General features: G+C 33.5%; 1 protein-coding gene and 1 non-coding gene across 3 annotated transcripts in view; both read left to right on the plus strand.

Moving 5' to 3' along the window:
* The window catches only part of NXPH1 (neurexophilin 1), a 627,612-nt gene that overhangs the window by 479,261 nt on the left and 120,550 nt on the right, over positions 1-27,801 (plus strand). The window lies entirely within an intron of this gene.
* On the plus strand, positions 25,052-25,158 carry LOC122236748. The gene has a single exon (XR_006215000.1). It is a non-coding gene; the product is annotated as a U6 spliceosomal RNA (small nuclear RNA).

Consider the following 27,801-nt stretch of genomic DNA (forward strand, 5'->3'; position numbering starts at 1 on the left):
ATTTGATAATGATTTATTTACGATATTCTTAAACTTGTTTATGAGTGAGTTGACTTGCTTGTTATAATGAGTAACCTAGAGATGATAATATACAATTTGCCTTATTAAAGCTCATTATAAATGATACTTTTATGTTTAGTGTGATGACATTAGGGTACTTTAATATCATTTATCTACATCTTTACTTATATGCCATTGTTGTCTTGCATTGGAATCCAATATATAGTTTTGACATCACAATATATTGTTGTTATTGAGTACATAGTCAAGGATTATTTTGATAAACTCATATATTTTATCATTGATTTGCTATGTATTATATCTTTTTAAAAATTTTTTAACATACATTTATTTATTTATTTATTTATTTATTTATTTATTTATTTATTTATTTTGAGAGAGAGACATAGTGAAAGTGGGGAAGGGGTAGGGAGAGAGGGAGACACAGAATCCAAAGCAGGCTCCAAGTTCTAAGCTGTCAGCATGGAGCCCAATGTGGGACTCAAACCCACAAACCGTGAGATCATGACCTGGGCCGAAGTTGGATGCCCAGCCATCAGAGCCACCCAGGCACCCCAATGTATTACATCTTTTATTTGGGGATCATTTTGTTTATGCATAAAAGCACATTTTGAACATCTTTTAGTTGATGGTGATAAATTATCTCAGTTTTTACTTGTCTAAAAATAATTAAAAAAAATTTTTTTTTAAAAAGTTTATTTAAAAAAGTTATTTTGACTATAGAATTATAGGTTGATCGTTTTTGTTTGTTTTTTACCTTCTAGTACATTGAACTTTCAATCTGTCTTCCAGCTTCTGTTGTTTCTGTTAGGAAATTGTTTTTATTATATTTTTTATTTCTTTGAAACATTTTGTCTTCTTTTCCTCTGATTATCTTATGTTTTCTCTATATCTTTGTTTTTTAGCAGTTTTACTATGATAACGCCTAGGTGTTTTAACTTTATATTATTGTGCATTAATTTTCTTTTATCTTTTTGAAATTTTTATTTAATTCTAGTTAGTTAACATATAGTCTAATACTGGTTTCAGGAGTAGAATTTAGTGATTCATCACTTACATATAACACCCAGTGCTCAACACAAGTACCCTCCTTAATCCCCATTATTTATTTAGCCCATCCCTTGCCCACCTCCCCATCCACCAACCCTCAGTTTATTCTCTATAATTAGGAGTCTCTTATGGTTTGCTTCCTTCTCTTTTTCCTTCTTTCACCTATGTTCATCTGTTTTGTTTCTTAAATTTCACATGAGTGAAATTATATGGTGTTTGTCTTTCTCTGATTGACTTACCTCACTCAGCATAATACACTCTAGCTCCATTCATGTCATTGCAAATGGCATGTTTTCAATCTTTTTGATGGCTAAGTAATATTCCATTGCATATATATATATATATATATATATATATACACACACACACACACACACACACACACACATATATACATACACACCACATCTTCTTTACCCATGCATTAGTTGATGGACATTTGGGCTCTTTCCATAATATGGCTATTGTTGGTATTGCTGCTGTATACATAAGGTTCATGTGTTCCTTTGAATCAGTATTTTTGTATCCTTTGGGTAAATACCTAGTAGTACTAGGTCATAGTATAGTTATATTTTTAACTTTTGAGGAAACTCCATACAGTTTTCCAGAGTTGCTACACCAGTTTACATTCCCACCAACAGAGTAAGAGTGTGGGAAAAGATAGAGATAAATTAATGTGTTTAGTACAATAGATTTCCCTAGGATTCAACTGTGTCTTTTTTCATTTTTGGCTTTACTATGTAGCCCAGTGCTAATTATGGGAGGATACTTATTTTGACTAAATGACTCTTTGGAAAAACTTAAGTTTTTAAAAATATTTTAAATAAGAATAATGTTAAAAATTAAAATCATGCATTTACATAAGCACTTGTATAATATCCTACATAAGAAATATGCTAAGTTAATTTTAGGGATTATTTATGTTGGAAGTATTTCTTGGGTACAATATTCACAATTGGGTGCAGTCTTCACAATCATGAACAAAAATATTCATTAAACATACTGAATAAAAGTGTGGACTCTGAGAAAATTAATGTAGGAAAATCATGGAATGTGTTAATATAGACAAATACTTGGCAGTTCTAATGAATCAAAAATAACTCTACCAATCATTTGTGTGAACACTACCTACTAGAATCATCAGAGGGATTGTACATGGAGGAATTGAATCCAAGAATATAAAAAATATTGGAACTCTACTAGTGAGGAGGAAGGACAGTATCAATATTCACAGTCCAAGAGCAGAGTTAGTTCATCAGGGTTCCATGTTTTAGTTTATCTACTGTAAATTTTGTAACTGAGGTTATTGACATCACTTTTTTATTTTAGTTATTTCCTTAGATGTTGTAGAAACAAGGATATTAAAATATTCTGAGTCCTGGAAGAGAGTAACATTTCATCTCATTTGAAATCACATCCTACTCTGAAGCCATGTGTATGTGGGACCGGGTAAAGGATTAGAATAGGAAGACTAGCTAACTGATCCTTCCCAAGATGGGCATTGGTGAGACATTGCATTAAGATGGAAAGGACATGGGCTCTGAAATCAGGCTGATTTGGGTTCAAAAACTAATCAGACCACCTGCTAGTTCTATTCTCTTAATTATTTCAGTCTTAGCCTTGAAATGGAATAATGATGTTTTGAGTCAAAGTAAAAGTTAGCAGCTGTGATTTTTAACCTGGTCCCAGCTTTTCACTTTAACTTCCTCACTTGCCACTCTCTGTGCCCCTAACATATTCTTCTGCCACACGGAATTCTAAAATTTCTTGAATATTCCAAATGTTTTTTAATCTGCGAGTTGTTTCTCCCCTTCTCTACATGTAACTGTGCCTGCTTAAATCCTACTATTCCTTAGGTCTCAATTTAGATGCCACTTCCTCAGAGAACCTTCCCTCAACCTCCAGATTAGTTCAGTGCCCTTCTTTGTTCTTACAGAACCCAATCATGTACTTTTCATACTGTGTTAAAGCTGCCTATTTATTCATCTATCTTTCTTACTACATTGTAAGAGGGTAGGGAGTATGTCTTTTTTATTGTTAAATTACCAGTGCCTGTTACTAAGAGGGGACTCTATGAACCATACTGAGTAAATGACTGAATGTTTACTTGGGATTCATCCATAAACATGACACAACTGATAAGTAGAATTTTTGGTTTAATGGACATAGCATTCCAAATATGGAAAAATATATTACATAAGTAGTTACAAAGAAGTTCATTGAAGTACAATTATTATAGGTGTTACAAAGAAAAATAATGGTAGTAATAAAAGCCTTTAACAGAGAATCTTGGCCAAATCCTGATTGGAGAATTGTCAATCTGTTATGGCTAATCTTATGTGTTGACTTGACTAGGCCATAGTACCCAATATTTGGCCAAACACTAGTCTAGGTGTTGCTGTAAAGGTATTCTTTACATGAGATTAACATTTAAATCAGTAGACTCTGATTAAAAGAGATAGCCTTCATTATATATGGGTAGGCCCCACCCAATCAGTTGAAGGTCCTCCAAGAAACAAAACAAAACAAAACCTAAGCTTCTCAAGGAAGAATGAATTCTGTCTCCACACTGCCTGTGAACTCAAGATAACATCAACTCTTTGTTAGATTTCCAGCTTGTCTTGAGAAATTTTGGACTTGTCAGCTACCACCATTGTGTGAGACAATTTCTTAAAATAATCTCTATTTATATGTACATATCTTTTTGATTCTGATTCTCTGGAGAACATAACTATATACAACCATAGGAAGATGACAGTGAGGAAGTAATGTTTGGTTTGAACTTTGAAAAGGAAGGAATTAGTAGTGGAGCGAGTAGAAGCCACATTCCAACAGAAAGAAAAACATGTCCAAGGGCCACATTCTACCAGAAGGAAACATGTCCAGAAGCCACATTCCTTCAGAAGTAAAAATGTGCCAAAGGGTGGGAAGACACTGCATCTTCAAAGAATGAATACAAAGAATAAGGGGTTTGCCATGAAATTTGTTGGATAAGGCAAAGAGGGTTAGACCATGCAGAATTGGTCATTTCATTTGGAGAAAATTCACAGAAGACCATCTTTATTTGTTTTTGACAGTTATTAAACTACTTTATAAAATTAGGCCTATATACATTGGTATTAGCCACAATTAAAATCATCTGTACCTTTTTTTTTTTCCCCTCTACATTAATGGTATGATCAAAAGTGAACAACTACCTGCTTTTTACTACCCAAACTCAGGCACATTCTGGGAAAGGTAATGGAAACAAATCCCATGATGCTTAAATGGATGTTTGAAAATGTGAGAAAAGATCAAATATCTACTAGATTGAATCAAAACATCAGTAAAATATTAGCAGAGCTTGAGTGAGCCTGACAAAAGTTCACAAAACAATTCACTTGAGATAATGAGAAGGAAGTTCATGTGTGAGGCAGGCAGAACGACATTCAGATTATTTAATATTCCTTAGTTATTGTACTTTAAAAAATACAATTTGGCCTTATCCTAAAATGTCAGTGCACATTTTTGTAAATTTCACTGCACATCTATTCATTGTGTAGCTTCTTTTAGACCTTTTAATGCTTTGTGCGTGTTCTCAGTATTGTCAAATATTTCTGAAACCATACATGTAGTAGTGTTAAAGAAGTAGGAAAAAGTAAAAGGGTAAAAGAAAAAATAAACAATGCAAAAAATTGAAACAGTTTTATTATAGGTACTTTTATAATAATCCAAATAAAAAAATCAAAATATACTTTAAAGGAAAGGATATGAAAACAAAGGAACACATTAGGTGTTTCCTATTTTTAAGTCAGTATTTCATGATTAAAAATTGACTGTGACAGTGGTATAATGAATCCTTTAGGACAAAGCTGAACATAAGCTACTTTTTTTCTAAGAACTTAGTGAAAAATCTTATATAGGATGTGCATTAATTTCTGCACCTTGTGGAGAGGCCCAACCAGTTGGGGTGACAGCAATGAGGACAGGAAGGTGATGGCCAGGATCTACCATTAATCAAGTGGCCAATGCCTATGGAGCAGAAATGGCTGACCAAATCTTGATGGTAAATGAAGTAAGTCTGTAACAAATGGAGAGTTAATTTTCAGTCAATTATACATTGGGCCATGGAGCTAATTTAATTAAAGGACATTTGCATTTTTCCTCCAGTATTAGTGAAGTATAACTGACATATAACATTGTGTAAATTTAAGATAAATAATATAATGACTTGATATACATATATAGTGAAATGATTACCATAGTAAAATTAGTTACATCTATCATCACCTCACAGTTGTACTGTGTGTGTGTGTGTGTGTGTGTGTGTGTGTGTTGAGCACACTTGAGGTGTAGTCTCTTAGCGGATTTCAAGTATATTATAAAATATTGCAATTATATTCACTGTTCTGTATATTAGATCCCGAGAACTGATTTGTCGTATAATTGAGAGTTCATATCCTCTGACCCATACCTCCCCAATTACTTCACTCCCAGCCCCTGGGAACCATCAGTCTACTCTCTGTTTATATGAGTTCAGCTTCTTTAGATTCCACATTTAAGTGTGATCATATAATATTTTTCTTTCTCTTTCTGACTTATTTCACTTATTAAAATGCCCTTAACGTTCATCCATACTGTCACAAATGGCAGGATTTTTTTATGGCTGAATAATATTTCATTGTATATAGCACATTGTCTTTATCTATTTATCCATTGATGGACACTCTTTCTGTGGCTATTGTGACCAGTGCTGCAATGAACTTGGAGGTGCAGATATCTCTTTGTGATGATTTTGTGTCTTTTGGGTCTATACTCAGAAGTAGGACTGCTGAATCATATGGTAGTTGTATTTTTAACTTTTTGAGGAACTGCCATACTGTTTTCTTCAGTGGCTGTGCCGGTTTACACTCCCACCAACAGTACACAAGGATTTCCTTTTCTCTGCATCCTCACCAACCCTTATTATTTCTTGTCTTTTTTATCACAGCCATTCTAAAAGGTGTGAGGTGATATCTTGTAGGTTTGATTTGCATTTTCCTGATGATTAATGATGTTGAGCACCTCTTCCTGTACCTGTTGGCCATTTGTATATCTTCTTTGAAAAAATGTCTATTCAGATCCTTTGCCAATTTTTTAATCAGGGTATTTGTTTGTTTTTGCTCTTGCTTTGCATGACTACCTTATGTATTTTAGATATTAACTCCTTATCAATTGAACGGTTTTCTAATATTTTCTCTCATTATGTGGGTTGCCTTTTAATTTTTTTTTCTCTTTGATAAAGCTTTTCAGTTTGATATAGCCTTGTTGATTTTAGCTTTTATTGCTTGTGCTTTGGGTGTCATATACAAAGAAATCAAGACTAATGTTAAAGAGCGTTCTGCCTATGTTTTCTTCTAAGAGTTTTACAGTTTTAGGTCTTATAGCTAAGTCAAATTAATTTTGAGGTTTTTTTTTGAGTAATGCAAGACAGGAGTCAGGTTTCATTCTTTTACATGAATATCAACCTGTAATTTTCATTTCTTGTAGTGATCTTATCTGATTCTGGTATCAGGATAATGATCGCCCAGAGGAATAAATTTGGAAGTGTTCCCTATTCTTATATTTTCTGAAATAACTTAGAAGAATTGGTGTTAATTTACCTTTAAATATTTAGAATTCACCAGTGAAACTATTTGGTCCTAGGCTTTTCTTGGTAGGAGGTTTTTGATGACTGGTTTAATCTCCTTTCTCCTTAATGACATGTCCAGGTTTTCTACTTTCCAATGATGCCGCCTTGGTAGATTGTGTATTTCTAGGAATTTATCCATATTTCTAGGCTATCTAATTTATTGGTGTATTATTATGATCTTTTGTATATTTGCATTATTGGTTATAATGTCTCCTCTTTCTTTTATAATTTTGAGTCCTCTCATTTTCTCTTGGCTAGTCTACTTAAAGATTTGTCAGTTTTGTTTATCTTTTCAAATGACCACCTCATAGTTATGTTGATCTTTTCTATTGTTTTTCTGGTCACTATTTGATTTATTTCTGCTCTAATTGTTACTACATTCTTCCTTCTGCGAACCTTCTGTTTAGTTTGTTTTTCTCTTTCTAGGTCCTTGAGGTGTAAAGTTAGAATTTTATTTGAGAATTTTTTTTTTTTTGCATTATGCATTTTGTAGCTAAACTGTCTCATCAAAAATTTTAGAATGTGCACAAAGTTGCAGCGGTTAGTCCTGGGGAGTGCCTTAATAAAATTAAGAGTAGGCTCACCGTTATAGATACTGGCTCCCATGTTTAAGAATGAACAGTCATCATGGTTTTTCTTATGATAACTCTTTTTTTTTTATTTAAACCATGATTTCTAGGGAAAATTGGGGTGCAAGTTTAAATATTGCTGTCTGTTGTACTATTTCATTAATATTCATTTTAAATTGTGGAGACTTAATGCATATTATTAAGCAACTACTCAATATTTTACAAAAATTATTTCTTTTAATCCCCATAAACAGCTCTATAAAGTGAACATTAATACTCATTTTATAGATTAAAAAATATCCCAGAGAGGGAAAATAATATGTTTAGAAGAAGAGCTTGTATTCAAACTCATTCTGTTCACCCCCTAAACCTGTGTAATTTCAAGTGCACTCACTTGACCTATACGAAATGAGGGTAATTCTTAGCTCAGATATACCCTATTGCTAATGTTGCATTGCAGATGAAATCCAAACTAATACATAAATAGTATATATTCTGAGAGATTAAAAATAATGCCTATGCTCCTGATTCCATGAAATTCTTTGGGAATTCAGCTTCATCTTGATAATTTTTCTCATGTTCCTCTTACCTGGGTCACCAACTGGTTTGTCTTTACGTTAATCCTGAAGCTTTTCCTCCCTAAAATCTCATCTCTTCATATTCCCAAATGGCTGTGTGAATTTTTGTTGTTGTTCTTGGCTAATATTGTGATAAATTGTCTTTTTATCTTTATCTTTTGTCTTTTTTTTTTTTTTTTTTTTTTTTTTTTTTTTTTTTTTTTTTGGTTAGCCTGTTGTTGTTCTGGATGATTGAGAAGAAGATAGATCAGGTAGATTAGATGATGCTGAGCATCCATGATACTGTTGATTGCCACACCTTTAAAATCCTGCTTGTAGCCACTGGAACAAGAAAAAGAAGAGATAACCACTGAATCCTTGACTTTCAACAGCCTGGCCACCTTCAACATTTAATAACTAACTACTCAAGAGCTTCTTATTTTCAGATAGAGTATTGCTATGGTGCTAAGAAATGCTAGCTTTTAAACTTAGCTGTCACATGATTTGTGAGTGGAAGTGTATAGGTCTCATCAAAAATACTGAAAATGGCCAAAAGATCACTTATGGGAATAAAAGTTATGCAACATCTGGGCCAGTGACCAGCAATATTGTTCAAGGTCCAGGAATTGGCTTACTTCAGTAAGGACTGTGTTGTTCTGGAGTTTCTTCTGTTTAATACTGTTTGATGATCTCTTTCTTTTTGCCACTTCCAGGTTGCATTTCAGAATTATTTCATTTAGTACAGTGCATATGTATAGGTATTGAGCATATGTGAAGTTAGATCACCAGGGACATGACTAACCTAAGAATTAGGGCAAGTTCTCTAAGTTAGAGACTTAAGTCCTTTGGAAATAAAGGATTCCTTATTTCTTCGACCCTGAGACCACTTCTGAGTTTTAATCTACTTTAGTCTATTCACTGTACATCCCTCTCTCACCAATATCATCTTGACTATGTAGTAATCACATATCTAATTCAATTAAAACCAAGATTCTAAGGAACAATTTGAATAGAACTGATCAACATAAATAATTGCCATTTTTGTTCATTTCCTTTGTGCAGCAGACTCAACACCTTGAGAAATTAGCAACATGAACTTTAGTTGTGAATTTTCTTGCCAGCAGTGTTTGTTATGTAACTACATAAAAGTACTGAACTCCTGTTTTCTTACTAAAATTCTTTTTCTTCACTGAGAAATAGATAAGCTGCAACTCCTGATTAATTGTATTATAGAACAAACAATTATGGAGAAGCAATTTGGTTTTAAAAATTAAGCTATTGGGGGGGGTAGCTTTGATTAAACCTCATAAAGTAATAAATCAACCACGATGTCCATACAGAACAGTGCTGATTTTTGTTTTTCTTGGGCAGCCAGCCTTTGGTATTGGATATAAGATATTATACCCACAGAAGATTAGTGAATGGCAGTTTAAAAATTATAGTAGTTCTTTGCTGCATGAAAAGAGCTTTAAAAAATGTTTGTTTTTTTTTTTTGTTCAAATAACATTGCCTCCTGAAAATGACAAAAATGAAACAACTAGCTATCTTAATTTCAAGCAGTGTTATCTCAAGCAACAATAGCTCAAGGATTTTGTTTTTTTTAATGACCTAACCCTGGGGGTAAATGATTGATAATGTTTGCTTTACAGTCTCACCAGTAAAATCTTATTAGGAAATGATCTATTCATTTTTTTGTGATAGAGTACTTTGAATAAAATAATATTTAGGCAGTATCTAATATGTACCATCCTTTCCCAGATATACCTAAAGTACAACAAACAGTGGGCTCTAAACAGTGGGCTCTTCTAACGCAAATTGCTGTTTTTCCACAACAGAAATTTTGCTTTCTCTTTCTCATAGCTTCTACTTAGATAGCCAAAGTTAAATGATTCTTGAGATCGTGATGTTGTCATAAAATTGTGTGGATTATTTTGTAGGAATATCATAATTTTGTTAAGTTAGCCAAATATACATATTTAGAAGTACACATTTATTATACATACATATATAAATGAAAATAATTTTGAAACCCTATTTATTTCTATAGTTTCTATCAGTATGTAAATTTTAAATATAGTTTTCTGAATTAAAACAAAATAAAATCAAATCATTTGGAGGCATTCTATCTAAAATCCAGAATTTATTGACTCTATGGTATGATTTGGAAGATTTGAACTGTGCTATGTTAACATAAATTAATACCAACTTAATTAAAAAAATTTTTTTACATTCATTTTTGAGAGACAGAGAGACAGAGCACAAGTGGGGGAGGGGCAGAGAAAGAGGGAGACACAGAATCTGAAGCAGGCTCCAGGCTCTGAGCTATCAGCACAGAGCCCAATGCGGACCTCAAACTCAGGAACCGCGAGGTCATGACCAGAACTGAAGTCAGACACTTAACTGACTGAGCCACCCAGGCGGCCACCCAACTTAATTTTAAATGTGTTTATTTTTACTTCTGTCCTATTAACCCTAAATCATTTTCAAAGAGAGTATATTATAAAGTAAGATTTTTGGAGTTTAAGCTTCTATGACAGTTCCTTAACAAATTGATTCTTGAGAACCTTCATTAATAAACTGCAGTTTATTTGTTATAAAATAAGAAGTGAGTTGTTTTCAAGGATTTTAGTTCTGGTAGTAATATCCTATAAATAAATTTTATGGAAACAGACCTTTGTTTTGTTTTGGAAGACATGTCACTTTGGGCACCTTACCATATCTAGCAGCATTGATTGACCTATTGAGTACTTGGTGTAATGAACTTAGCTACAGATCCTATTTATATCAGACACAAATTTACAATTACATAAAATGTCACTTTGAAATACTTTATGAGCAGAATATTTTTAAAAATGAGAAAACTAAAAAGAGGACCATAAATAAGAACCGAGAGGACATTAAAAACAATTGGGATCATAAGGTCAAGGCCCTCAGTCAGTCTGGGTTTCAGGTCAGACTGATGTGAGACAGAAGAGCATTATCATTATCCTGTAATTACACTTTACACTCGAGAACTTTTCAATACCACAAAACTTCAAGTTGTTTTGCGTGATTTACATGCCAACCAGTGATACAAGGTGAGAAGGAAGAGGGTTCATCTACATCTAAGTATCAAAGCACACTTATTTTTGACATACATGTGTTTATTTTCCTTTTCTTTGGGCTAATTTCTTTTTAGAGAGGTGTCACTAAGCATGGAATGAAAAGAAGGAAAAAATATATAGACAGAGCAAATATGCATAAGCAAATTGAATTAATTAGGAAAAAAAACAAACTTTATTCCTTGCTCTAGGATTTAATATGACTTTGAGAGTACATAATCTCTGCAAGAACAATTTGGAAAATAAAAGAATGGTATTCTACTTTGAATGTATAAAATAGATTAAGTGTTCTGAACATAATAATAATAAACTCAGAAAAATAATGAAGTTCACTCTGATGCTAATATGCAAGCACCAGGGGGGCCCTACGAAAAATATAACAATAAAATCTAGTTTCACATTAATTATGCCATTTGACAAACTGAACATTGAGTTGCTTATGTCCAATAGCCCTTATATAGGCAAGATCACAGACAGTCTGAGATGTAAAAATGCTGGAAATCCATCTTCCCAGGAGGATTTTTGCCAATTAGTTTGGGACTAAAGAATCCTGCCAGGCATGAGGCTGCCCAGCAAGGTAGAGGATCAGAAACAAGAAAAAAGAAATATTTTATGAGAGAGCTAAAAAATCAGCAACTCAGCTGGCAGCACAAAACTATGCTTGAAAGCAACTTTAGGATTTGGAGGCTTTCATAATGGATTGCATTATAATTTTAGAGGTCTGTTTGGGGGAGATTTGCTATATTTCTGGCATTAGAAAATTGTGTGAAGATTATATGTTGTATTTATTTACTATGATAGGCTGCACCTAATGAAGAATCTTGTCAAGTGCTGTGCATATATTACAGTGCAGTTGATCGGAACATTATGGGCCGATTTTGTCACTTTAAAATCAGGAAAATATTCCTGGATATTTAGACATTTGTAACAATTGATGAGATGAATCCTTATTTTCTAAGTCTTTATTTGGAGATGAAACATCATGATACATGGGGACAACTCTCTACTCAGTAAAAACAGAACCCGAAATATGAATATAACTTTTTTTTTTTAATTTTTTTTATTTTTTAATATACAAAATTTATTGTCAAATTGGTTTCCATACAACACCCAGTGCTCATCCCAAAAAGTGCCCTCCTCAATACCCATCACCCACCCTCCCCTCCCTCCCACCCCCCATGAACCCTCAGTTTGTTCTCAGTTTTTAACAGTCTCTTATGCTTTGGCTCTCTCCCACTCTAACTGAATATAACTTTCAAATAAATGAGCAGCTCTGTCACACAGAAAGAATTAGGGTATGAACTTTATACGTATGAGTTAGCTACACGACTTCTAAAGAAAAATGGGAAATACATTTTATTTTCAGTATTTTTTCATTGCTTATTTCTAAATCTTTAGCCTTGGTTTTATTCTGAGATATCAGAAGTCCATGCTTTTTGGGTGGAGGATGGCATTCTAGCTACTCTTTGAAAAACTACAACTGTTCTTGCCTTCATTGGGCATTTGTCAATTTCTGATTTGTGTGTCATGATACAATTAAGGATAATTAAGTGGAAGGATTAGTAATTGAATGACAAAGCCAGGAGAATTTAGGAATCATGAATTCACTCTGTGATCATAAATGAGCTGAATACCCTGACTGTATTTGATACTTTTTACTATTTTCTTTCTGAAATTCTTGACTTCCTTGGCCTGGGTGATACCACACTCTTCTACTTTTCCTATTTCTTTTTGGGGGTAAGAAGCAGAGAAAATCCTTAATATATTCCAAAACATTCAAGAGACCACTAAACATCCTGTAAATATGCAATATTTATATTTATTGGATGATTAGCAAACTGTAGAGGTGACCAGTTACTGGGGAATAGATGAACACTCATCTGACAAGAAATAAGTTCTAGAAAGAAAATTGTCCTAGTACATAAATTAACTTTATGAATTTAAGGTCCAGAAAATTTAAGTTTTTGAATACTTATCAGTCAGAGTCCAAGCAGAGAAACAGAATCAGCAGGAGATGTACACTAACATATTTATGGCAAAAAATTTCCTTAACATTTGAATGTTGGCTAGACAAGTCCAAAATCCACAGGACTGGCTGTCAGAAGGGCAGACTAGAACATTCAGGCACAGGCTAACACTGTTCTCAATGCACAGAATTCCTACTTCTTCAGGAAAGCCTCAGTTCTGCTCTTAGTGCATTTCAACTTAGTGAATCAGGCTCACACAAATTATCAGGGATAATCTCCCTTACTTAAAGTAGACTAATTATAGACTTTAATCACATCTGTAAAATACCTTCTGAACAACACCTAGATTAGTATTTGGTTGAATAACTGATGACTGGAACCTAACCAAGTTGACACCTAAAACTGACACACAAGTAATTCTCATAGGACTTTCTGGCATAGAAAAAGAGAACTTCAGATATAGTAAGCGTTGAGCATTAACTCAAACTTTGTCTGCTATTACCTATGGGATTCTGAGTAAATTACAAAACCTTTCTGTGCTGCTTTATTCTAAAATTTGACATGTTCTTGTTAATGAACTTTATTATTACCAAAATGGAGACAGTATTAACCCATTTCTTGGCACATAGTCACCCTGAGTACTCTACCCTTAGCAGTCAGATCTTACGGTTAGTACAGTGATGTTTCTAAATAACAGTGCTTTGTACAATTTTATACAAGGGAAAAAAAGAGTAGCAAAGGCAATGATGCAGAGGTGACAAAATACATTGAAGCTTCTATAAGGTATATTCTCAAGGTTGTTGGAATGAGGCCTAACATTGAGTGTTGTCTGAATTAGCGAGCTATTGTGACAACTTGTCACATCACTTGATCATTTTGAATCTCAGCTTACTCCCCTGTAAAATGGGCAAATAACTACTTGCTTTATTTATTTTATAGGTTACAGAACAAATAAAAAATGTATATGAATGAACTCTGTAAACAGCTGTCATATTTATAAGTTTTTAGTCTTGGGAATTTGAGAATTATTATAAAGTAAATTTTATTTACTGTTTCTTTTTTTAAAAAGTTTATTTAGTTTTGAGAGAGAGGGAGCATGCATGTGAGTGAGGAAGGGGAAGGGACACAGAAATAGGGAGACAGAGAATCCCAAGCAGGCTCTGTACTCTCAGTGCAGAGCCCCATGTGAGGCTTGATTTCATGGACCATGAGATCATGACCTGAGCCGAAATGAAGAGTCAGATACTCAACCGACTGAGCCATCCACGCACCACTATTTACTGTTGATTTCCTATAATCTTGATAAACTAAGACTCTTCCAAGTATCTATTTTTAAAATCATATGTCTAAATTTATTACCTATGTAAATATAGTGCTATGATTTCTGATTTATTAGTCTCATTTCATTTGTCATTAATTTTCTTACTATGAAAGGCATATACAACTCTTTGTTAATAAAAATAGTTGGGGGAAGTAATAGAAGAGGCATGTCTTAAAGATCATTCTAATCAAAATTAAGTAAATTTAAAGTAACATAAAAACTCTTGTTCATTTGACCAAATTTAATATTAAATAAATTAAATGAAAAGTTTTAGTTCCTTTATGGATGGAATTTTTTTTAAATTTTTTAAATTTATTTTTGAGCAAGAGAGAGCACATGTGTACGTGAGTAACTGGGGGAAGAGCAGAGAGCAAAACACAGAATCCGAAGCAGGCTCCAGGCTCTGAGCTGTCAGCACAGAGGCCCATGCGGGGCTCAAACTCACAAACTATGAGATCATGACCTGAGCCGAAGTCGGATGCTTAACTGACTGAGCCACCTAGACACCCCCTTGAATTTTTAACTGTAAACATCATTTGTGCTTTCTATAATCATAATATTTCAGGTCTAAAACATTACTTTTTACATACTAATTTGTCATTTATTTGTAATTGGGGTCACTTATATCCAGCTGCACCTGTAAGTCTGTCTAGCACAGAATGGATATGTGGGTTTTCATGGATCAATGTACACAAACAAACACACATGTTCTATTTATAACTAGTTCCCCTTGTTGCCAGTAGTTGGTAGGGGGATAATACCCCAGAGCAAAATCATTGTTGCAGTTGATATGACAGAAAGCACTTTGGATGGCAGGACAAATTTTGTAGATTCTTAACTTTGTTGGATTGAAGATCAGTAAATTGGATTAAGTAGTTTCTCAATTAAACATTGTTTAATTGTTTAAACATTAAACAACTAAACAAAGAAAATTCTTGATCTAGTCTAGAGTAGGAGAAATTCAAGGATGTTTTAAAGTATGTGATTCATTTATTTGCATTATTTGGGTGACTATTTTAAGTAGACTCAAAGACACATTTAAATCTTAGATTTGACTGAATGACCTTAACCTTATGTAAACATTGTCCTAATATAAATACTTAAAATGTAAATTTTAGGAAATTGTATATCGAGGAGAGTCTTTCCATTTGTAACCACCCAGTTAATTACCTAGTGAATTAGCTCGACCCTTTCCAATTCAGAACCAGTTTGGAATAAGAAACTCTCATTATAATTTACCAATGCCTAGATATGTAACAAAGCAAGTATAAAAATATTATTTATAGAATCTAGGTGGGAGATATATAGAAGTGCAATGCACAGTTTTTTTCAACTCTGAACTCTCAAATATTTTAAATTGGGTATTATTTCTTGCAAATACCATATAGTTTTACAGCAGTAGATAAACTATTCATGAACTCTGTATTTTTGTATTCTAATACCTGTAGAAATCTTAACTAAAAAATACATATAGTCATTGAATTCTTATGTCTAGTTTTTGTCATTTTGTCCAAAGGGTTTATGTTGTCAAAAATAATTCTTGCCAGTTCCAAAATGGAACATCCTTGTGTATACATAAACCCACATGAAGAAATCATTATTGGCCAGTTTGGAAGGAGGTATATACATTATGTTAACAATTATGGGTTGGTTACTCTTCAAGCAGAGTGTCTTACTCACAAATTAGTGACACAAGATGGGTCTCCCCCTCCCTTCGATTTATACTGTATGACATTTCAGTTGAGTTCTATATTTATGTTCCTTTTTTATTTTAATTTTTTTGCCATATAATATTTTAAGTTTAATCAAAAGTCAACTTAGAAAGGCCATTCTGCCTAAGGGATATTTTTCCATTAAGTATTATGACATATTGGTAGCCTTGAGGGATTATTGGTTTTTGAAGAAATATTAACAGCTGGAAATTTGCATTTTAATACAGTTCTCCTCAGCTACTCAAGCAATTTTATTTTTAAGACCTGTGACAGGTTTCAAAGCTTTAGTTCTAAAGCAATCTAGCCAAGTAGAGCTAATTTTTGTAATAATTTTATTACAAATAACTAAGTTTCTAATAGTTTTTTTTTTTACCTGAAAATTTTAGTTTGTGATGTCAGGGAAATCAACACCCAAATTTTATATGTGTACTAAAACCAGACTTGATAATTGGAACAAGTGAGGAAGAATTCTTTTTAAGTCTCTACTTTGAAAAATTGAGGAATAAGAAAATAGCACGTCTAATTAGCTTTCTCTGATTAGTAGTTAAAAATGAAGTTGATGCAAAGCATCCCTTCACAACAATTGTTTCAGTCTATCTAGGTAGTTGTCTCTTAGGGAAATGATTCCTGAGAAAGAAGAAGATGCTGTGAAATGAGAATGGAATCCTTCCCCCTTGATCCTTGTATTAAATACATACTCAGAATTGCTATTGAAATTAATTGAGGATTTTGGGTTAGGATCAAGCAACTTACCACTTAGAATGACAGCAGTGAATAGTACTGAAGGGTAGCCTTTAAAATTACAAATGGATTTTTCCTCTAAAATTGACTAAGTGGCTAAATACCTTAAGATGGTGTAATAGGGAACACCAACTTCCCCTTTTCATTTTCAGTCTGAAATGAAAATTTAATTTGTTAGTCAAATCTGAAATGACAGGGCGACAGCATGGACAATTGCTCATTTGTTAATGACCAAATCAAATAACCATGGTTTCGATACAATACTTTCTGAAAGAATGGAAGACTGGAGAAGAAAAAGTAAGAAAAAGGTGCCTGAAGTTTGAGCAAATGGATATGTGCAGTTCTTATAATATTAAATCAGCATTATCACTAATATAAAAGTTTTCCAAAAATTCCAAGTTTGCAAATGTTGTTACTTAATAGATCACTAAGTACTAACCCTACAACTTTTTTTTAAGTTCACCCATATTTGATAATTTTCTTTAATATTTAATTCTATTCAATAGAGTAAAAATATATAAACATAAATTAGCCATGGTAAACTAAGAGTTTTTCTTCTTTGGGTAACACTATTTTGTTGTTTAGAAACATAAGGCAAATGGTAGGAATAGTTTCTGGCAATGTCTTAAGTGGTGCCTATGGCATGCTTTTGCTAGGTGATATTAAATTAAAAAAAAAAAAACAGCAAAGAGCTAGAATCCTATTCAAAAACACAATGTGACCAAAAGAGATCACTGTTTTCTGGATATAGGTTAATAATTACTTTACCAATGTAATTCAAGCCAGAGTGGGTTTTTTGGTCTAAATTATATGACTATCTGAGTGTGTCACCTGCACTCTATTGCTTAGAAAATATGGCCAGTAATGTCTATTGATGATAGAATTTTTATGGGCAGTGTCAGATATAAAAACAGAAATCAATCTATGACAAAAATTTTATTGGCTTATGGGATATTTGCTTATAATACTTGACTTTTAGAACACTACATAATCTGTGGTGTTTTTACTATATTATGACTGTGAGTACCTTTTTTTTTTTAAGTTTATTCATTTATTTTGAGAGAGAGAGGCAGAGCAAGAGCAGGAGAGGGGCAGATAGAGAGGGAGAGAGAGAATCCCAAGCAGGCTCTGCACTGTCAGCACAGAGCCCAATGTGGGGCTCAAACCCACGAACTGTGAAATCATGACCTGAGCCAAAACCAATAGTTGGACTCTTAACCAACTGAGCCACCCAGGTGCCTCTGACTTTGAGTACCTTATCAAAATTTTGGTATATTAGAAAAGGCATGTGCCTTGGAATTATATATAAATAGGATTATATTCTGTTTATATCATTGTAACAATGTGATATAGATAAGTATTTATAAACTTCAGTTTCCTCTTCTCTAAAATGGTGATTATTCTTGCTCTTCTCTTAAGGGGTAAATTGAGACAGAGGATTGAATTAGATAAAGATGATGTAACACTTTGTACATAAAGTATGCTCCAGTATATATTGGTAAATACCGATTGTCTATTTTCCTTTGCTTCTGAGAAATATATCTTTATATATCAAAGGCAAAAGACGTTTGTATAGTTCTGATTTAGCTGTGAAAATGCTTGCGCAAAAGGATCTGAGTCTCTGAATATTAGGAAACAAGTACTGTTGGTTGAAAGGAAATTGCAGGAATAAGAAAAAACAGACCTCTAACAGTGCCTTTTGATTTAAACTCCTACAATTTTCCTGGCTTTCCTCCTGCCCTGAGTCCAAATCATACCAGTACAAAACTGTCCCATCAACCCATGAGTTTCTCACAAGTTGGTTTATTTGGTGTTTCATCTCTTTTGTTCCTCTGTGGTTGCTCTTGGGTGTAAAGGGAACCAGAAATCTTGAGAGTGCTTGTCCAGCATTTAATAAGAAAAGAAACAACAAAACCATGTGGGCATTTGTGTCAGGCACTGTGCTAGGTGCTGTGTGCCAGCTGGTGAACAAAACAGGTTAAGACTCTTACCTTTTAGGATTTGCATCTCATTGGAGAGACAGGTTTTAAATAAACATGCAAACCTTATGTACATTATTACATCATGTAATTTTGATGAGAAGAAAAATATATTCTTTGAGAGAAAAAGTGATATTTAAGTTTAGAATTGAGAAATAAATAAGAGCTAGCCAGGTAAAATGGGTTTTGTGGTTGTGACTTGAGCTGATGATGGTATGGCAGAATATTCCAAGTGAAGGGCAAAAGGATGCATGAGGATTTAATGGTGGGAAAAGCCTTGGTTTATTCAAAGACCAGAATGAGACCCATTGCAGCTAAAACATAAAACACATATGTAGCTTGTGAGTACACGGACTCAGCTCTGGTTTTCACTGTTATACCCTGTTATTTGTGGAATAAATACATTCATAGTTAGTGACATCTAATAGATGATGGTCTTTGGTAGGCTCTTATTTCAAGTTTTAGTATTTGGTTTCAAGTCCTAAATTCTTGAAGTATTTAAAGTGATCTTTAAGGTACTTTAACAGTTGCCTTGCTTAGTATTCACTATTCTTTGGATGTATGAGTGTGGGTGTATGTACTTCTTTTCACAGCTTGGGGAATTGTATCTTCTAGTTTTATGTCAGGACAAGCATATTATCCATGTGCATGTGTCCAGAAGTTCCAATATAAAGAATTTAAAAAAACCGCAAACAGCTTTTTAAAAAAATATGTTCAGGTCAAATGTCTGATAAATAGTAAGGCAGAGCAATGGCATTCATTAAGCAGCAATGAAGGGGATACTATGTTGGGCATCAGGCAGAACTGAGGCTCGTCTCTGCTTTGTCTTAGTAGCTGTGTGTGCCTAAGCAAATTGCTTAACCTTTTCTGTGACTCAGCTATCTCACATATGAAATAAATCTAAACATAATATAAGTAGCCAGTGAAATGTTGAATGAGTTCAATCTGAGACATGTGAAAAATGACAAGTAAAAAAGGCCACAGAGGAACCCAGATAGATGTGACACAGTCCTTCCTCGAGTCATAGGTAGGCAGATGCTTCGGAAGTGACTACACAGACTTATTTTAATCCATGGTGTACACATAAAGGTTTGATGTGTATATTAAAGTAGACGTAAAAGTAATAAGTGTTATGACAGGTATGTATAAATTGACAACAGAGGATAGAAGAGGAAAAATGTCAACAAACAAATATACATCCCCAGAAAATAAAATAGTCTGGGGGTACATGAAGTGGTGAGGGAAAATGACCCCTATATCTGCATAGGTTCCCAGGAAAGTTCTATATAACAGCATAATGCAATGGTTATAAATTATGAAGACTTGGGTCGCTGAATAATTATTCAACTTAAAAATCTAAAGGCTTTCTGCCTTTCAGGAGTTCTCAGTTTAGTAGGGGTAGGAAATATTTAAGAAATGTTCTTAGGAAGGTGAAAGATGTGTGTGCTCATAGGAACCAAGGAAAAGAAGGAAAAATGCCTCCTCTTGCTTAGGTCGTGCAAGCCTTTCAAGGAAGGTGACATCCGTGGATGTGTTCTGATCTGAGAGACTGCTGAGAGATCATCCTTGGTATACCTGACAAACTCCCTCAACTGTGAATTGTTTATCCAGCTAAGCCATTTAAGTATGACCTAACATTTTCTTAGTCTTTATATATCCCATTGAATCCTTTCAATCTCTAAAATCCAATGGAGTAGTAAAACATTTGCAAAACATGGTTGGGATCTTTGCACTAAAACTCATTTATGAAAGCAAATGATGTCATTATAAACTTATTCCTCTATGTTTCTTATATACTTCTTTCTTGCTTTTCAGTGACCTCAACTAATTTATTTTATTATTGGGTAAAAAAAATAGTTGCTGTGGATGTGAAGATCAAAGGGAAACTGTGATTTGCATTCTTGTTTTCTCTCTGGTTAAAAATAAAATGAGATAGAGTTGGTATCAGTGTACTAGCCCTTTTGGAAATTAATGTAAAAGTATTAGACCCTATTGCAGAAAGAGTGATATTTCAAGTGTCAAAACCCTTTCTAGAAATGAGCCAGTAGGATTTGCCATAGCCAGAAACAGCCTTAGTTCAGTATTTATTAAACAGCAGTATCCAAGTGAGCAGATTAGTAGAAAGGAGTGGAGGAGGAGAATTTGGAACATGAGACAAGGCTTATGGGAGAAGTAAAAGGGGAAAAAAAAAACACTTGAAATTTATAGGTGGTAAGGGAAAATAAGCCATATATATGACTTATATAACCCAGCCTTTTTAATAATGGCCCATATAATATAGCACTTATATTGTTTCTTGTGAGCCAAGAACTCATATATATTAATAAGACAGTTTCATGCTGGTTCTAGGAAATACTTAGTAAAAGTATAAACTGTTAAAGTTTTATTTTTTATATATAACTATAGGATCATATGTATTTCCAGTTTGAATTTACATGTTAAGATTTTTTCTATGTATAAAATACTTACACACATTTTATTTCCATTTCAACTCCCAATAATCTTGTAGAGTATAATTTAGACTCCCTCTCTAGATGAGGTCACTGACTTTTAGAAAAAGTTAAATAGTTCAGTGTTAGATAGGTATGTATTATACGTATATTTAGGGAATGGCTGTCATGCTCTAGTGATCAAAGTAGACAATGTCCATATTTTTGCATAGTTTATATTTGAATGTGTTCCTATGGTGGAGGAAGAAAAAAACTCCACACGAATAAACAGGGTAGTTGCATATAGTGATGTGGGAGGAAGGGGATATATGCCTAATTATAAATGGTCAGGGAAGTCATCTCTGAGGAAGTGACATTTGAACTGGGAACTGTATAATAAGAGTCAGGCCAGGTCTGCATGAAAATGTTTCAGGTGGTAATTTGTATCAGGAGACACTGCAGTATTATTTTTATACCAAGTGATCATGACATGGAGAAAAGCCTCTTTGAGTTCTCTATAGCACATAGCTACTTTGAATGTTTGGTGTAGGCACTGCCTTTTAAAAATGTGTTTATGCAGTTATTTCCTATATACATGCTCTTTAGTATTCAAGAGTGTTCTTGCAACTCTGGCAATAATTCTAAGAGTAAGTTTAGGTTCAGATTGTGCTTTCTTTTAAAAAATTCTTACATTCTCTGGCAGCTGTAATACACCATGAATATTAAATTAAAATCAATTGCACACTTACTTATCCTACTCTAGGGATAAAAAGCATAAGCTAACTTGGAATTAACTTCCACTTTAAAAACATGACTTCATTTCAAAAGCTTAGGGTACTATCTCAGAAAGTTTGATATCCTCATGTCTCTTTATTAGAAGTCCTATGCAGCTAGTTTGGGTAGAAATAGGAAAAAAGGAACAGTATTAAAATGTACATCAAGCAGACATGAGATTAACTCAGTTTTTTTTTTTTTCTGGATATTTTAGTACCTTTAGAGTGTGTAGTAGATCTTGGGATCTTCTCCAAGTGTGTGTGTTTTCTTATTCCCACTCATTAAGCAACCATGTTTTTAACTAGGTACAATCTTAATACTCACCTATTTAGTGTTCACCTCAAGGGTTGCCTGCTATATATAAGAGGCTGCACTTAGGAAGTTCCAGAAAAGCCAATTGTTGGAACAAGTAAGATCATAGGGCTCTGGCTAAGGCTGAGCCACAGGAGCTCAGGCTGACCATGGAGTGGTCAGATATACCCTCAGATTTGAACATAGAGAAATGCATCCTAGTTTATTTATGATCATGATAAAATGTTACTTATAATGATAAAGATATGATTGTATGAAACATTAGAGGGGAAAGGGAACTATAATCCATGCCTTAGGGAAAGGGCCAACTGAAAAGCAAGGACATTCTATCAAGACCAAGGAAGATGAAGCAGAGATAGTGCACAAAAAAGTGGTTGCCTATATGATTTTGTAGGTCAGAATGGATATTTGAGGTGAAGTTAAGAGGTCGTTAGCAAAGGTGTGGTATTGAAAGCTATGGGATGATTGGTATTATTTAGGGAGAAGGTATGAAGGTGGGAAGGAGTTGCAGAGTTGTGTACTAATTCCAACATTTAAAGATAAGGTTGAGGAGATGTAAATCAGAGATGAAAAAACACTAAGGCATTTTGGTGTTACAGATGCCAAAGAAGAAGACTATTTAAAAAAGTGAGAGCTCAGTTATGTTTTATCAGTGCTGATAGAAAGGATGAGGACAGAGAAACCTTTATTAAGTTTAGCAGAAAAAAAAAAGTTATTGGTGATCTTCCCTAACACAATTCTGGTACACTGGTGGGGAGAAAGAAGCCTTAGTGAGTGAGGTAGGTTTAGGAGTGATTGGGAAGTGAAGAAATGGTGACTGGCTGTGTATTCAAGGAGCTTTTTCAGGAAGTTGGAATATGAATCTGAAATGAAAATATTGGACAGTAGTAGGAGTGGAAAACAGAGGAGTCAATGAATGTTTTACTTGGGAGATGGGAGATGGTATAGAATTCAGAATGTTTTAACAGTGTTGAGTCAAATCTAGTAAAGGAAGAAAAACATAGAAGGAAACAGCAGTAGGAGCCTAAGTGGAAGGACTGTCCTTTAATTTGAGAAGAACCACTTATTTCTGTTTCTAGTTGGGTTGAAGGAAAATGTAGACAGACTTGCAAGAAGGCAAATGTCAGGAAGTTAATAAGTTTCCATTCTCTGAAATATAGCTGGTAGGAAAGGGGTAGAAACCCACTAAGCACTTGAAGCTATTTCAGTGCAGCATTTAAAGCCATCAGATTTCTACTCCAGTGGCTTCTCCCTACAGCTTCTGTTTGAGCCTTACATTGTCCTCCATTTACTATCAGTAGAGAATGTAGTGATTCCAAGACGGCCACATCTAGACTACAGAAGACATTTTTTCCCCTTTGTTACCCATCTCTAGGGGATGAGTAAGTGTTTTCAAGGCATTACAAATTGGGCCAGTTGTAAAAATGTGAAGGAAAAAAGACGACCCTATATAGAATACCATCTGTGGATCAGCCATTTTCACTTTAGTCCTACAATTTTCTGTGAAGGAAGGATCTTACTTTAATTTAGGAAACTGAGACATTAAGAAACTAACTAAAAGTCATACAGATAGTAGACAGCAGGGTAGGATTACCCCCTTTTCCTTCAGGAGAAGTATGGTGATATAAATCAACCCAAAAGGTTTCTTCTCCCAAGTTATAGCAACTTGTATAAAACTTCGTAGCTCTGGAAACAGAAACTATAAAGTTTCTCTTTTAGATTTATTTAAAACATTATTTTTGTTGACAAATGATTTAAAAGCAACTCCATGAAGAGGATTGTGTTCATATTTAGAACTTCTCTATTGTAATACGTGTCCTTTCTTTACAAAATAAATTGTTAAGAAATGTTAAGTACTATCAAGCATAAATGAATAATAAATGACATGAATCATGTTGCTATGTCAGTATTCAGACAATTATATTTTTAAAACAATCTTTTCCAAAATTATTAAGAATAACGACCAGATACCTATTCTTCCCCCAAATACTCATAATTACAATTCAATACCCACTTTAAATGACTGAACTATCTAAAGAAATAATTATCACATGGTTTTTTTTTCATACATGAAATCTAACTGTGTTGCCTGACATTTAGTAAACAAGTAGTTAATATTGGTTGGTTGAATGAATTAACAAATGGATATAAAATACAGTCTTTCAATGAACTCTTACTAAATAATACCCATGGCATCTCTGGAAAGGATACTCAGTTAATAAAAAGTGTACTCTTAAAGATTAGTTCCATACATGTTAGCTCATCATGTGCTCATACCTCTATCATTTATTCAATTTATGTAGCATTAAATGACAGAATGAAATTACTGTGGTTAAAACTCACATCAAATTGATAAAAGGCTTCCAAAACTGGCAAAGAGAAGTCTATAAATGAGTCTACCACTTCTCACTTTTTATTTCAAGTCAAGTATGAATGATTCGTAGCACTTCCATATCTATGACATTTTCATTATTAAAAGTTTATTTAATTATCAGTATTATGCCCTTTTCTATTAAGAACATCATATTTTATATTGACCATTCTTTGTGAATGGAGTTATCAAAGTCATTCAACCCACTTGGAAACCTGAATATTGGTTATATTATGCTGATGGGGTTTGCTATTGACAGGTTAAATAGAATACATTTTCCCAGGGCTCTGGCAACTTGTCCATATATTCAGTTGAACTCTTTTGTGCTAGTAATAGAATAAATATGTACAATGGATTTCTTGTTGTTTCCCATTTATTTCTTTTAGGTTTTGTAGTGGTGATAAATTCAATGACAGTAACCTCTCCTTACTGTTTTTTAGATTAATTTATTTTGCTGCTATTTCATTATAAATGCATGACAAGAAGTATAATAATTGGTGCTCGCTTCGGCAGCACATGTACTAGAATTGGAACGATACAGAGAAGATTAGCATGGCCCCTGCGCAAGGATGACATGCAAATTCGTGAAGCGTCCCATATTTAAAAAAAAAAGAAGTATAATAATTGTTGCTTGTAAATTAAGAACTGGACACATAGACTAACCATATTTGTTGTTTTCTGTTAATATTGGTTGCTTCCAGTTTGTCCAAGTACACTAAAAATATGCTATTATGTGAGCACTAAAATTAACATATTTTAATATATGCACCCATTTTTGTCTTCCATTCCAGATTGAAATGCATTACAAAGACTGATGTTTTATTCCTCTTGTGCTTGAAATTGAATTCTTCATCAGAATAGATAGTAACTATTTATATGAGAAAATTACAATTCCTCCAAATAGAAGAGGACTTTCCCTCCTAGTTAAGTTGGTTGTCACGCTCAGATGGTATATTTTGCTTTGTCATTAGCTTCAATTGTTTTTGAATTGGAAAACACTTACCATGTCATTGAATTATTATAAGTAGCATAATAAGGTTAAATCCTAAGATTTCTTTGCTTAGTAACTGCTTGGCAGGAACTATTATTTCTTTGCCACATCTTCATCCTTGCTACTTTCTCTGTCAACTGGTAACTTGGCACAGGATTCTCTTACCAGGGTGTGGTTTTCTTCATATCCCTTAGAGCTCATATCAGATTTTTATTAAGGGATTACCAGGACAATATGTATTCTTTTTTTTTTTTTTTCTGGACAACATGTATTCTAATTATAGTCTATCAGCTGTAATAAAACTTCCTGTATTTCTACATATTTTCAAAGGAGAGGCTGATATATCCTTCTCTTGAGTGGAAAAAAATTGACAGAATGAAAATCTGATTAGCAACCTTAGACTATAAATATTAACTTCTTTTGTAAGACACTTAAAGAAAATCTAAATTGTGCAAAGAGATTTTTCAAAAAGCATATCTATTTCTTTATAACAGAAGAATGGCATTTCTTTTTCATTTTAAAATTTTATTATGGATAATTTCAGGCACACATATACAAATACACAGAGATTAGGACAATGAAGCTCTGTGTACACCATCTTCAAAAACTCAAATTTCTGGCATTATATAAGGGCCTAATGTAAGTGAATTAATGACTATGGATTCATAAGAAAAGTTTCCCGATAGCCTTTATGCATAAAAAAAATCAAGCGTGTTCCAGCCTTTTTCTCCTCAACTAAGATTGCACCTGATAGGAAAATCTGAAATTTTATCAGATTAGGGCAATTTTGATCACAATTACACTAATACAATCGCATCTTTATTGAACAGTGCAATTTCTTTCTATGAAAAAGTTATAGAAAACAGATTAGACTTTGTTCTTACCCTCAGGAATCTTACCTAAGTTTGGAGAAGAGAATTGAAAGAATTGTATATGTATTAGTGCAAGCTAGACTTGAGTTACTGTCTATAAATAGAGAAGAGCTATTAGCATATTAATTAATTAGGATTACATTTGCATTTTTATTGTCATGAAAAAATATCTGTGTTCCAATTTAGATCTCCCTGTTATATTACTCTCATTACTGCCTCTCAGTAAGAGATAATCAGCTTGAAATTTATATGACTATGTGAACAATACTGGTTTACATTTGGCAGAAGAGACCCATTCTGGTTAATATTTCAAAGCATGACACTTCTTCAACACAATAGGGTTGTATTTAGATTATTAGAGAATTATGCCTTACAATATAGCTGTTAAAAGAAACAACAATAGTGAGCTTTGCTTATAGCTTTTTCATGTATTTGGACGTTATTAACCTGTGTTTGCTCTTTACCCAAGAAAATGATATGCAGATACACTCATATATATAATATATGTGTGTACTTACACTGAGAAAACAAAGGTAGTCTTAAAGCTAAGTGTATGAATAAGTGCCTGGCTTGTGTGAACTAAAGAATATCTCACAATGTAACTAAATTTCACAATTCAAAATAAGGAGTAGAACAAGTATATCTGGTGATGTAAGGTGGTGTAAGACTGCTATATGTATGACAATAGGAAAAAGTGCCCAGAAAAGAGAAAGTAATAGACATCAAAAGAGATAGCAAAGTGACTGGGAATGGAAGTATTCTGAGATGTTTTCAGTAGTTGTAGAGAGCACTAGAATTAAACTTTCGTATTTTAACCAGGGAATGTTTGGAAGCCTCTAAATAATAGTATACATTAAGTCCTTAAACATTAATAATAGAAAAAGTGAGTAAGGAGTTGTAATGGCTAATTTTTCTCATGTTCTTTATAGCTGAACTTATCTATCTGATGAATTTGTTGGAGATAAAACAATAGCATAGATGGGCATATTTTTTAAAAAGTTTATTTATTTTTGGAGAAAGAGAGAGAGAGAGAGAGAGAGAGAGAGAGAGAGAGAGAATCCCAAGCAGGCTCCACGCTGTCAGCACAGAGACTGATGCAGGACTTGAATCCACAAGCCATGGGATCATGACCTGAGCCAAATTCAAAAGTCAGTCACCTAAGTGATTGAGCCACCCAGGCTCCCCTAGACGGGCCATAATTTTATCTGATCAATACATATATAATAACCATACCTTCATAATTTTTCAATAAAAATGTGCCTTTTTCACAGCATCTAATCAATAATTACAAGTTTAGGCCATTTGATGAACTCAGGAAACATATCTGATTTAGTTTATAATATTAAAACTAAGAATTTTATTGATTTGATCTTTTTATTATCTA

This window comes from Panthera tigris, chromosome A2 (assembly GCF_018350195.1).
Source record: "Panthera tigris isolate Pti1 chromosome A2, P.tigris_Pti1_mat1.1, whole genome shotgun sequence".
Classification (NCBI taxonomy): Eukaryota; Metazoa; Chordata; class Mammalia; order Carnivora; family Felidae; genus Panthera; species Panthera tigris.